Source organism: Anser brachyrhynchus (genome assembly GCF_964034855.1).
Source record: "Anser brachyrhynchus genome assembly, chromosome: 2".
In the NCBI taxonomy this organism is placed as follows: Eukaryota; Metazoa; Chordata; class Aves; order Anseriformes; family Anatidae; genus Anser; species Anser brachyrhynchus.
This window is the reverse complement of record NC_137695.1, coordinates 124,843,309-124,854,072: the sequence shown is the minus strand read 5'-3', so window position 1 is coordinate 124,854,072 and position 10,764 is coordinate 124,843,309. Positions and strand designations below refer to the sequence as shown.

General features: G+C 42.0%; 1 protein-coding gene and 1 long non-coding RNA gene across 2 annotated transcripts in view; one reads left to right on the top strand and one right to left on the bottom strand.

Moving 5' to 3' along the window:
- DNAJC5B (DnaJ heat shock protein family (Hsp40) member C5 beta) overlaps window positions 1-3,007 on the bottom strand; it is a 60,228-nt gene extending 57,221 nt beyond the window's left edge. The window contains exon 1 of the mRNA XM_080578456.1: window positions 2,912-3,007. The gene's annotated coding sequence lies outside the window, so the exon portion shown is untranslated. The remainder of the gene's footprint in view (window positions 1-2,911) is intronic.
- A 119-nt stretch (window positions 3,008-3,126) lies between these two features.
- Window positions 3,127-9,550, top strand: LOC308188924. The gene is made up of 3 exons (XR_013945876.1): window positions 3,127-3,280; window positions 7,686-7,926; window positions 9,328-9,550. It is a non-coding gene; the product is annotated as an uncharacterized lncRNA (long non-coding RNA).
- Window positions 9,551-10,764: the final 1,214 nt, after the last annotated feature.

Here is a 10,764-nt window from a genome sequence, read left to right as displayed (position 1 = left end):
GCATATCAGCCTATAAAAAATTTGAAACATGGCCCAGACTGAGCAGGAGGTCCAGGGTTGCTTCAGAAGCCTACAGCTGCACAGAGCTAGGGGGTTGAAGAACTCTGAGTCACTCCAGTCCTTCCACCCACTGCTCCCTCCTTTTCCTGGCTCACAGCAAGTTCAGAAGCTAAGAGCCTGGAGTTGAAAGACTGGTAGGTACACATACATGCATGAAAGGACTGGCACCATTGCTCAACAATGGTGTGCATTTTTAGCTTCCAAGACAAGGAAAGGCAACTTTTAAAAGCTGAACTGTTTTGTCGGTTTGCTGAATCTGGTGTTGATAATATTGACATCAAAAAGCACATAGGAGATATAAGTGGTCAAATAGGCCACTCCTAACCTCCATGAAGAACCTACAGCTTCTGACTCTTTCTTCTAACAGAGATAGGGAAAGAAAATCTCTGATTTTAGTCAGAGGAATTTGGGGAGTGAAATAAATTAACCTGATGACATGCTTTAGTAAAGTCAGCAGCTGAAGGGAAGTGATCCTTCCCCTGTACTTCAGCACTGGTGAGGCCACACCTGGAGTACTGTGTCCAGTTTTGGGCTCCCCAGTACAAGACAGACATGGGGTTCCTAGAAAGAGTCCAGCAAAGGGCCACAAAGATTACAAAGGGACTGGTGCACCTCTCCTACCTGAAAAGGTTGATAGAGCTGGGAGCCTTCAGCCTAGAGAAGGCTCAGTGGGGAGATCATCATTGTCTATAAATACATGAAGGGAGTGTACAAAGGGGTCGGAGCCAGGCTCTTTACCAGGCTGTGCCCAGTGCCAGGACAAGAAGCAACGGGCAAAAACTGGAGCACAGGAGGTTCCCTCTGAACATCAAGAAGCACTTCTTTACTGTGAGGGTGACAGAGTACTGGCACAAATTGCCCAGAGAGGCTGGAGAGCATTCCTCACTGGAGACCTTCAAAAGCCACCTGGACATGGTCCTGGGCAGCCAGCTCTGGGTGGCCCTGTTTGAGAAAGGGAGTTGGACCAGATGACCTCTAGAGGTCCCTTCCAACCTCAACCATTCTGTGAATTCAGGTTGTATTTTATTACTGTCCATATGCTGTTTCATGTCACTGTTTGACAATTTCTAGAATGTCATAGAACCATAGAATATTCCGCGCTGGAAGGGACCCATAAGGATCATCAAGTCCAACTCCTGGCACCGCACAGGTCTGCCCAAAAGTTTAGACCATGTGACTAAGTGCACAGTCCAATTGCTTCTTAAATTCAGACAGGCTTGGTGCAGTGACTACTTCACTGGGGAGCCTGTTCCCGTGTGCGACCACCCTCTCGGTGAAGAACCTCTTCTTGATGTCCACAGCCTGAACCTCTCCTGCCTCAGCTTGACACCATTCCCATGGGTCCTATCACTGGTGATTATGAATAGGTCAGCGCCTGCCTCTCCACTCCCCCTCACAAGGAAGTTGTAGACTGCGATGAGGTCCCCCCTCAGCCTCCTCTTCTCCAGGCTGAACAGGCCCAGTGCCCTCAGCCGCTCCTCATACGTCTTACCCTCTAGGCCCTTCACCATCTTCGTCACCCTCCTCTGGACATTCTCCAACAGTTTAATGTCCTTTTTGTACTGTGGTGCCCAGAACTGCACACAGTACTTGAGGTGAGGACACACCAGCACAGAGTAGAGTGGGACAATCACTTCCCTCAACCGACTAGCGATGCCGTGCTTGGTGCACGGCACCAAGCCGGATACAGTTGGCCCTCCTGGCTGCCAGGGCACACTGCTGGCTCATATTCAGCTTGCTGCCAACCACAGCCCCCAGATTCCTCTCTGCGGGGCTGTTCTCCAGAGTCTCGTCACCCAGTCTGTACGTATAGCCAGGGTTGCCCTGTCCCAGGTGCAGGACCCGGCACTTGCTTTTGTTAAACTTCATGTGGTTGGTGATCGCCCAGCTCTCCAATCTGTCCAGATCTCTCTGCAAGGCCTTTCCACCCTCATCTGAATCCACAACTCCTCCAAGTTTAGTGTCATCTGCAAATTTGCTCAGAACACCTTCTAGTCCTACATCCAAATCACTTATAAAAACATTGAAGAGGACTGGCCCTAAAATGAGGGACCCCGCTAGTGACCATCTGCCAGCCAGATGTGGCCCCATGTACCACAACCCTTTGAGCCCTGCCCGTCAGCCAATTGCTCACCCATCGTATGATGTTTTTGTTTAGCTGTATGCTGGACATTTTGTCCAGTAGGATCCTATGGGAAACTGTGTCAAAGGCTTTGCTGAAGTCCAAAAAGATCACATCAGCTGGTTTCCCTTGATTGACTAGATGGGTGATCTTATCATAAAAGGAAATCAAATTTGCTAGGTGGGACCTACCCCTCATGAACCCATGTTGGCCATGTTTTTTGTTTTTTTTTTTCCTAAATATCCCTCCATTAAGGGAATTCCAAGCACTTAAAATGTAGAAAGCTACAAAATCTAAAGACTCTACAGCCAGCAAAACAGCAGAAAAAGCTCCAGAAATATAAGAAACTGTCCCTAACCCTGAAAAAGACTACACCTTACATGCCTACTTCCCCTGTTTTCAGATACTGGCACAGGGAACTTGGATGATACACTTCCTCTAAACCCTGCTCCATCACTTTAACACCAAGGTTGCAACTTTGGTAATATTTGACATACAGGTGAAGGCATAAGGTCACATTCACAGTAAGCCCCAGAATTCTGCAAAAATCACAAGAAGCCTAGAACCATAAAGCAAACACGCAAAATAACATCATCTTCCTATCCATAAGCATGCTCTAAAAATTATTCACCTGAAGAAGAGCTACATGCAGTAAAGGCACCTACCACTATATAGCTTGCTTTACTCTGAAAGATCCTACTAGTTGTTACCTCAAAAAGACATGCTTACCTCTCTCAACTTGGGAACACATCAGCCCATACACTCTGACCCACCTAAAGAACCCTGCAACTGGCTGAAGGGAAAACAAAGCACTTACTGCCAAAGAGCAGCTCAGGCAGAAAGAACTCTCTAATAGGACACCTGTGGCTTCATATACCATTAGGCCCACCTGGCACCCAACCAATCAACTGGGAAAGGGGCAGGGCAAAGTCAAAAAAAGTAGAAATCAAGCAGGATGAGCAGCAGCTGTGTTGTTTTTGTTTATCTGGCTTAACTCAACAGTGTGCAAAGCACAGCACAGGGAGCTGGGCTGTTTCTAGAAGCCATAATTTCTGTGCTTTTGTTTCAGTTTGAATATTGAAAGGCTAATATGACCAAGTAAGTAACTGAAACTATTTCAACTGGAATTAGCTCAAGCTTTTCTTAATGCTTTCTTTACACTCATGGTGGGTGAAGACATCTCTATATCAATTCTCTTAGATTTATAGCTGCTGTTGGTAGGGTTAACCATATTCTCCTTTTGAATCTGAACAGTCTTGTATGGCAGTAAAAGGATGGTTTAACGTTGGCTGCTCATATTTTTCTTTTGGTGGCCTTTAGGTTCACTCTTTATCATTTTTAGAGACCTTTCATGCAGATAAAGACCAGGCAAGATTATGACTACTCTTAATGAAATTAAGTGCTATGAAAACTGGGAAAAATTACTAGGAAGATTTACTGAGAAAGTTTAATACCAGCAAGCCAATGCAAGTGGTAAAAATGTTTTAAACACTTTTGCTTTCAGTGGAATTTGTGGAATAAAGGGAAAGATACAGGGATAAGAAAATGAAACTTCCCTTAATGTGGAGAACCTTGCTTTTCCCAGCTGTATAAAATGGCATCAGCATAAACTTTTCACTTCCCCTTGGCCTTTTTGATTTTTAATCAGGTTTGTTTTAACTTTTACTGTCTTATACATGTGAAACTGAGCACATGTTCTCATTTACTTTCCACTCCTGATGTAAACATGCAAGTACTTCCTTTCCTCAAAACTTTCCTGATGTGATTACTTTTATCACTTATTTCTGTGTCTTGTTCTGCCTAAAAGGTGGAACACTGGCAAGGATGTTGGGATTTACATTGGTAACTGACCAGAAGAGACAAGATAAAGAACAAAGATGAGCCTGAAACAGAAGCTCTTGCTAGTAGATCGCTTTTCTCAGGTGAATGGGTGGCAGCCTGAAAAAAAAAAGACCTAAAACAAGTAAAGCTCAAAGATGCTTTACTTAAGTCAAATATGGTAGGCTAGTAAGATGAGAGAATGTGTATCCTGAGAAAGGGTGCATACAGTGGTAATATGTGCAATTTTTTCACTCTTTTGGCAGGATGTACCTTTTCTTCTATATTTGAATATTGTGCTGTGGTGATATTAGTTTTAATAACACCCAACTGAACAACCTAATCAGAAGACAAGTGACTAAGTGGAAAAGGATGCTTCTGACAGGATGTGCTGGGTCTCTGGCTCAGGCATGGGGACTGATTTTTGTTAACAAGGGAAGAGTACTTATGAGGCAGCTATGTCCCCAAATGTTCTTGTCATTTCTTTTCAGCCAGTTCTGTTTCATATGCCCTACCTGAATTGTTCTGTATGCTACCTGTTAGATATTCATTTTAAGCACCTTTCTGAGGAATGAGCCTTTTAAGGTCTTAGACAAGCCCAACAACCCTACAGCAAGAAATTACATTCTTCTTACCACATTTCTTTGTTACTGAATAGTTACTGTCATTACGGCTTCAAAAGAAATAACAGAACTGTTTTAATTAATATGATTGCATTACATCCATTTTTAAATATATATTGCTATATTGGAAGTAAGGTATTCCATCTGGTAAACCATCTGCAACTCTATTCAAGAAGTAAGTATTCATAAGAGAACATCCATATATTTGAATTCTCTGAACATATTGTGACCTTCTGTTACTATTCACATAGAATATCTCACTTTAAATGTATTTTGGGTTTTTAATATTTTTCAACAACTGCACTATTTGAAAAAGTAGCAAATTAAAGAAAACCTCAAATGAACAGTCTGTTGTATATGCACATTACTCATGCCTTTACCTGGTCAGTTTGACACAGAGAAGTAATCCAGAGATGAAACTTCCTGGCTCATGCAAGTAAAACCTGTTCAAAGGTTTGGTGGACTACCTAAGTGATGTGCATATAAACACTTTTTTTTTTCTCCTAGAAAAAAATTAAAGGCTTAAAAATGAAGTTTTAAGTAATAGTAATATACTAAAGTTTTTCAACAAGATACTCAGTGGAGTGCTGGGAATTTTGTTTTCATCTGAAGTTCAGGAGAAAGTTCCCTAGTTTAAAATGGAGATAGCCATAACCAACAAAGTTATTGTGGTTTATTGCTAAAGAAGACACAAGCAACTAAGACGTGAATCATATCAATCTGTCTGATGTTAAGTCAAATTTCTTTCTGAAAATCAAAGGATAGGATGTCCCTAGTTTATATAACTTTGACAACTCAGAGATAAGTTATCTGGGACTTCAAGTAAAAGTGAAGTAAGAGAGTCTTCTAATGCCTTATTTAGAAAGAGTTTCTAATTTTCTTTGCAAGCTGCTATAGCATATTAAGGCATTATTCTACTACTGTTTATTTTAAGTTAACAATCCCACAGTTTTGGTAGCAAGGAAAATTAATACATTTTAGCTACAGCTAGGGATCAGGAAGATTAGCTTGAAGAGTGTGAGTGAGTGCTTTGACCTACTTTTGAGATCATTTTACCAGGATCAAATGCAGAAGCTGCAGTACCGCATCTCAGTACCTGCTCCTTAGGAATTCGCAGCTGCTTTCAGTCCTCCCCACCACGCACCACCTTTCTCCAGCACCTGACTTCTCTCTCCACTTCTTCCTACTTCACACAGTTCTCTTAAACAGCCACCCTTGCGACATCTCCCATAGTTTTTGTCTACCCAAGCTCATTCCTGAAATCCCCAGCATAGTCCTCGGTTCTCTCCTGGTACCTGTTTTCTAACTATTCTCTCCCAATTCCTTCACGCTGGCTCCTCACGTAAATAATTCCCAGGAGGAGGGAATGCAGCGGGGGAGATGGCAGTCAGTAGTCATCTCTTTTTGAAGCTTCATTAATCCGCACACAGGATTTATTACTCTGTCATGGAAATGCTCACTTAACTGATGGCTGACAAAGGTATATTCTTTTTAAAGTGCTGATGAGTAACTGTCTTAAAATGCTGCTATCTGGATCCAGAAAGGAATGTCTATTAAGTGGCTGAGTTAAAAATCAAGAATTAAAGCAATATGCAGTCCCAGGACTAGCGGAATTACAGACTAATGGATGAGAAGATCAAGTCTCAGATTTTTTTTTCCCTTTTCACTTTTCTGGTGAAAGTAAAGGTTTCCTAAAATTAATTCAATTAGCATAAATATTTCACCAATAAAGTAAATAAGCAAAAACATAAATATGAATGCTGTTCTCAGCATAGTCAGTGTAGAAAAAGAGCAACTGGAAATATTTCCTAGTAACTCAGCAGACTAACATTTCAGGAAATTAGTAGTTTGTTAACCATCTATCACAACTGTTCTTAGGGATTTTTTCCCCCTTATTATGACAACATTTTTCATCTGGAAAATACTCAGAGCTTCAGCTCTGAGTATGAAGCTGTATGCTTACAGTTGGCTTAACTGGCTACCAGCAAAGAAGTGGTCCAAACTTGCACTGAATATTTTTTCTTTTTTTTTTTCTCTTGGTATTCAGTTAAATCAGCTTGCTAATCTGACTCATTGCACGGCTGGCATCATTGCTAGAGGTGATGCAATGGAAGTGGTGACCTCACACCTTCTCGGCAACAGTGTGTCTCCAGGTCACCACAAAAACGCCCTGTAAAAATTATATACGGGCCCGAATGCCACACAAGTGTGAAGCGTGAGTAAGTGCTGTTTAATTAAATCACAGGAGTTGTGAGAATGGATACTCCTCCCAGCTAGCCTGCGGCTACACTATAGGCCAATACTTTCAGGGCTTCTGCTGGCAAATTTACAGTGCCGTGGGAGTGTGACACCAAGTGCTGCTCCAGCTGCAATGCTCTCTGCCCCTTCAGTTTGCTCAGACAGAACTCGGGCACCAGCGGGTTGCCTCCTAGGCCAGGCCTCGTTCGCCCACACGGCCCTAACCCCTCGTGGCTCAGGCGCTGCGTCTTCCTCCGCAGCCGGCGCGAAAGCACGCAGGCAACCTAAAACCCTCACGGAGCGCTCTGCTAATTTGACAAAAACGTAATCGCGTGCCCACACCCGATCCAGATCAAATTTGTACTGCTGGGTGATGTGGCATGGCGCCGCTCCAGCGGTAATGATGGCGGAACCACAGCGCCCGTCTGGGGCCGCTCTGGCAGGAGAATTACCCGCGCGGGAGGCGGCTGCGGCCTATCGCCGTGCAAGCAGCTCGTGGAGGATCTCCGGGACCTGCCCCGATCCGCACGGCAGCGGCGTACCCGAGCACGCTGCCAAACCACCTTTCTTTCTGCCCTCAGAGGAGCTGCTGGGTTAGGCTCTGACTGAGAGAGTTAGGCAGGGGAAAAAAAAAAAGAAAAGGAAATTATATGTCTGAGGTTTTTCTTTCAGGCAAGTCTCTTATGAAAATAAAGGAGTGTACAAGTGTCTTTGTTTTCCTGCCAACTTTTATAAGAACTAATTAAGACCAAGGAGAGCTTCATTTTCCTATTTATTTCATACCGTGAAAAGCTAATGAATTTTGCCTATTGATTATTTTGCAGCTGCCTGTTTTAATTGGATTATGATTGAGAAACAAAACGCGAGGGTAGCAGGGGTGAGTGGCCAGCGCTGCGGGGCATCTGCCGGAGCGTGGCCACTCCGTGCCAGCAGCCCGCGGCTGATCAGGGCATGCTGTATCTCCGTGCAGCACGAAGCCAGCTCCAGAGCCACGGCCTTTGCTCCACAGATGCTTTTTTCTGAGTCTGATGATTTACCTGTAATAAGGTCAGCACCGTCACACAGGTACAGAGTGTTGGCATTTCTTCCCTTGCTTAAGAACATCCCGCTCTGTTCAACTTTGCAACTTGCCTGTTGATGGCAAGAGAAAATACAGGCTGCGGGACTCATTGGTAATAGCTATCAATAAATGAAGAACTATGCTTTACCAGAAAACAAACTTTGGTGGTAAATATTCACAGCCCTTAGCATAACTCATATTTCTTAGTTCAGGCAAGGGAATTTATTATATCAAAAAGTCCCATGGACTTCATGGAAGAATCATACAGAATTCAGTAAAGACCTTTATGGCTGATATGACACCTACAAAATAACTTTGATTCAGAAGGTGATCTTTTTTTTTTCCATTTACCTTTGATTCTGAAGAATCCTTTTTGCATATTTTGGTGAGATCCCAGCCCTGTGTAAATCAGTGGCACGGCTCCCAACTGAGATAGACAGAAAATAAGCACCCAACCATTTGCAGCTCTTATTTATATATTTTTTCTATAAATTACTATACGTGACTGGGGAGCCTAATGGGTTTTACTCACAAATTCTACTTTTTTTTTTTTTTTTTTTTCCGAAAGTGGGGGAGGATGACTCACTCTAAGGGAGGCGAGGTTCTTTATTTTCTTTCTTTCGTTAGAAAAAAATAAAACAGCTCTGCAAACTTCTACATGTTATTTCAAACCATTATTTCAAAAGACTTCACAAGTAGTAGGAATTCCCAAAGGTGATGTGTGGCACTTGAGCAGGTAAGCTGCTTTGGAAGGCATCTTTGGGAACTGGCGCAGTCCTGCTGCCCTTTGCATAGCACCCGTCCCTAGCCAAGGTGAGCCCTGTACACGAAGCTTCATAAAAACCTCTCAGATGAAAGTGAGATGATCTCTGTGCTGTGAATAACAGCTCTCTCTCCAACTTTGCACTGTTACATGCTTACTCTATTCTAAACAAGCAAGCCTTCCTGGGTAGCTAAGCAGAAGCCTTCTCTTTACAGCAAGTTGACGTTAGCCACCAGCACCCTCTGGCTCCCAGCGTGTGCACAGTCTCTGGCATAGAACTGGGAAATGCTTTGCTGCAGGATGCATGTTGTGTCTGACCCGCACAGAATCCATGTTATGTATTATAAGACTCTTGCTAATAGTCTTAATGTTCAGTATATGCTGTTAATGTTTGTTCATATCGTACCATCCTCTGCTGGTGCAAGGCACCCGACTTTGTCATCTTGCATCACAAAATGTGGATGTCACAATTCCAAATACACAACGTGCAAATAACAGATTTCAACAATTCTTCCTTTTCCTATTAGCAGAGTGTTTAAAAGTAACATGCAATTTTAATTAATTTACTGTTACAATTGTATACAGAGCAATGTTTATTCCCATAAATAAGTTTGCACAACAAACATTTTTTCTTTTTTTCCAGCTTGTTTTTAGAACTTCATCAAATATTTCTGCAGATGGACATTCATGCGTATAGACATGATGAAGTGACAAGAAAATAAAAATATATCTGAAAATTGAATGACAAAGCAAGTATTTGCATTCATACAGCTGTCATGTTCAGGAGCATGACTCCAGGCTGTGCATTTTTTCCCATATCTTGCAATAAAGCTTTCACTTGTAATGCAAATTATATTGACTTGCAATGTGTTAGTGTTACTTATGACTTCTAACAAATGAAAGACAATTCTCCCATTATCTGGGAATTGATTATCTTGGCTACAGACACAATGACATACAGTTTGCCCACAGATCATCCTGTTCAAGGTCGGTAGCAATAGAACAAATATTTCACCAAATTAAGCTATTTGGACCTTTTGGTTCTTGAATCTTTGTGCTTTGCAATAAAGTATCAGGATCGTTCGTTAGGTTTATTATGCTATTTTTGTCCTTTTAGAAAAATTACAGGTATTTTAGGATGTGTTTTTTTCTACTGATTTCTACTACTTATTTTTTTTTTTTTTGTAATCATCAGTTCACCATATAAGTAAAACCTTAGGTTTTACTCATACACCTGAGCAGATGTCATGGCTTCCCCCATTTTAGTTATTCTATAAAACATGCTGGTTTGCCACATTTTGAACAATTTGAGTATTAGTATAATTACTCTGTTTATATGTTTTAGGCTGAAAATTCTTAATAAAGAATTATATTAAATATTCAGAGTCTGAGGTGAGATTAAATACTACAAAAGTTGCTTATTTGGTTAGGCCTGTACTTGAAAAGAGTAGTCTACAGACTTCTAGTCATGTAATTTAACCTAGAAAAACGCTGACGTGGTATTGATTTATGTAGATTCAAATGATGTTCTGACACATGACTAGAGGGTGTTCTCCATAACTCCAACTCAGCAAAGCATGTAAGAACATGCATAACATCAAGTATACACTTTGTACCACTAGTACTTTACTTCAGTTAACCCATATTTTCACTACAAATTCTGCTAGGCCTGTCTCGTATCATACATGTCATATATGCAGTCCAAAGAGTATCTCTAACTATGTGAGATTTTAAAGCTAGGTTTTCTAAAATGAACTACTTTTTGAATTATACAGCAGCCCAGAAATCCCTTAGAGAATCCTGACTTACACCATTTATGTGGGTTTTTATGGCACAGACGATTTGGTGGAACTGTGGGCTGACTCCCAAAGGTGCACTCTGTCCCTAGTTTTATTTTACCAGGTGTGCTCGTCTGGTCCCACTTTTTGTTTGTTTACTTATTTATTTTTGGGATGGTCCACTTTCTACCAGTGTAACACCCTAAACACTTTGGGCTTGCCGCAGAGATGAGTATCAATAGCAGGAGCAAGCAGCCGGGAGGAGTGGGATGGGGTGGCGCAGCCCCTCTTCACAGCAGCAT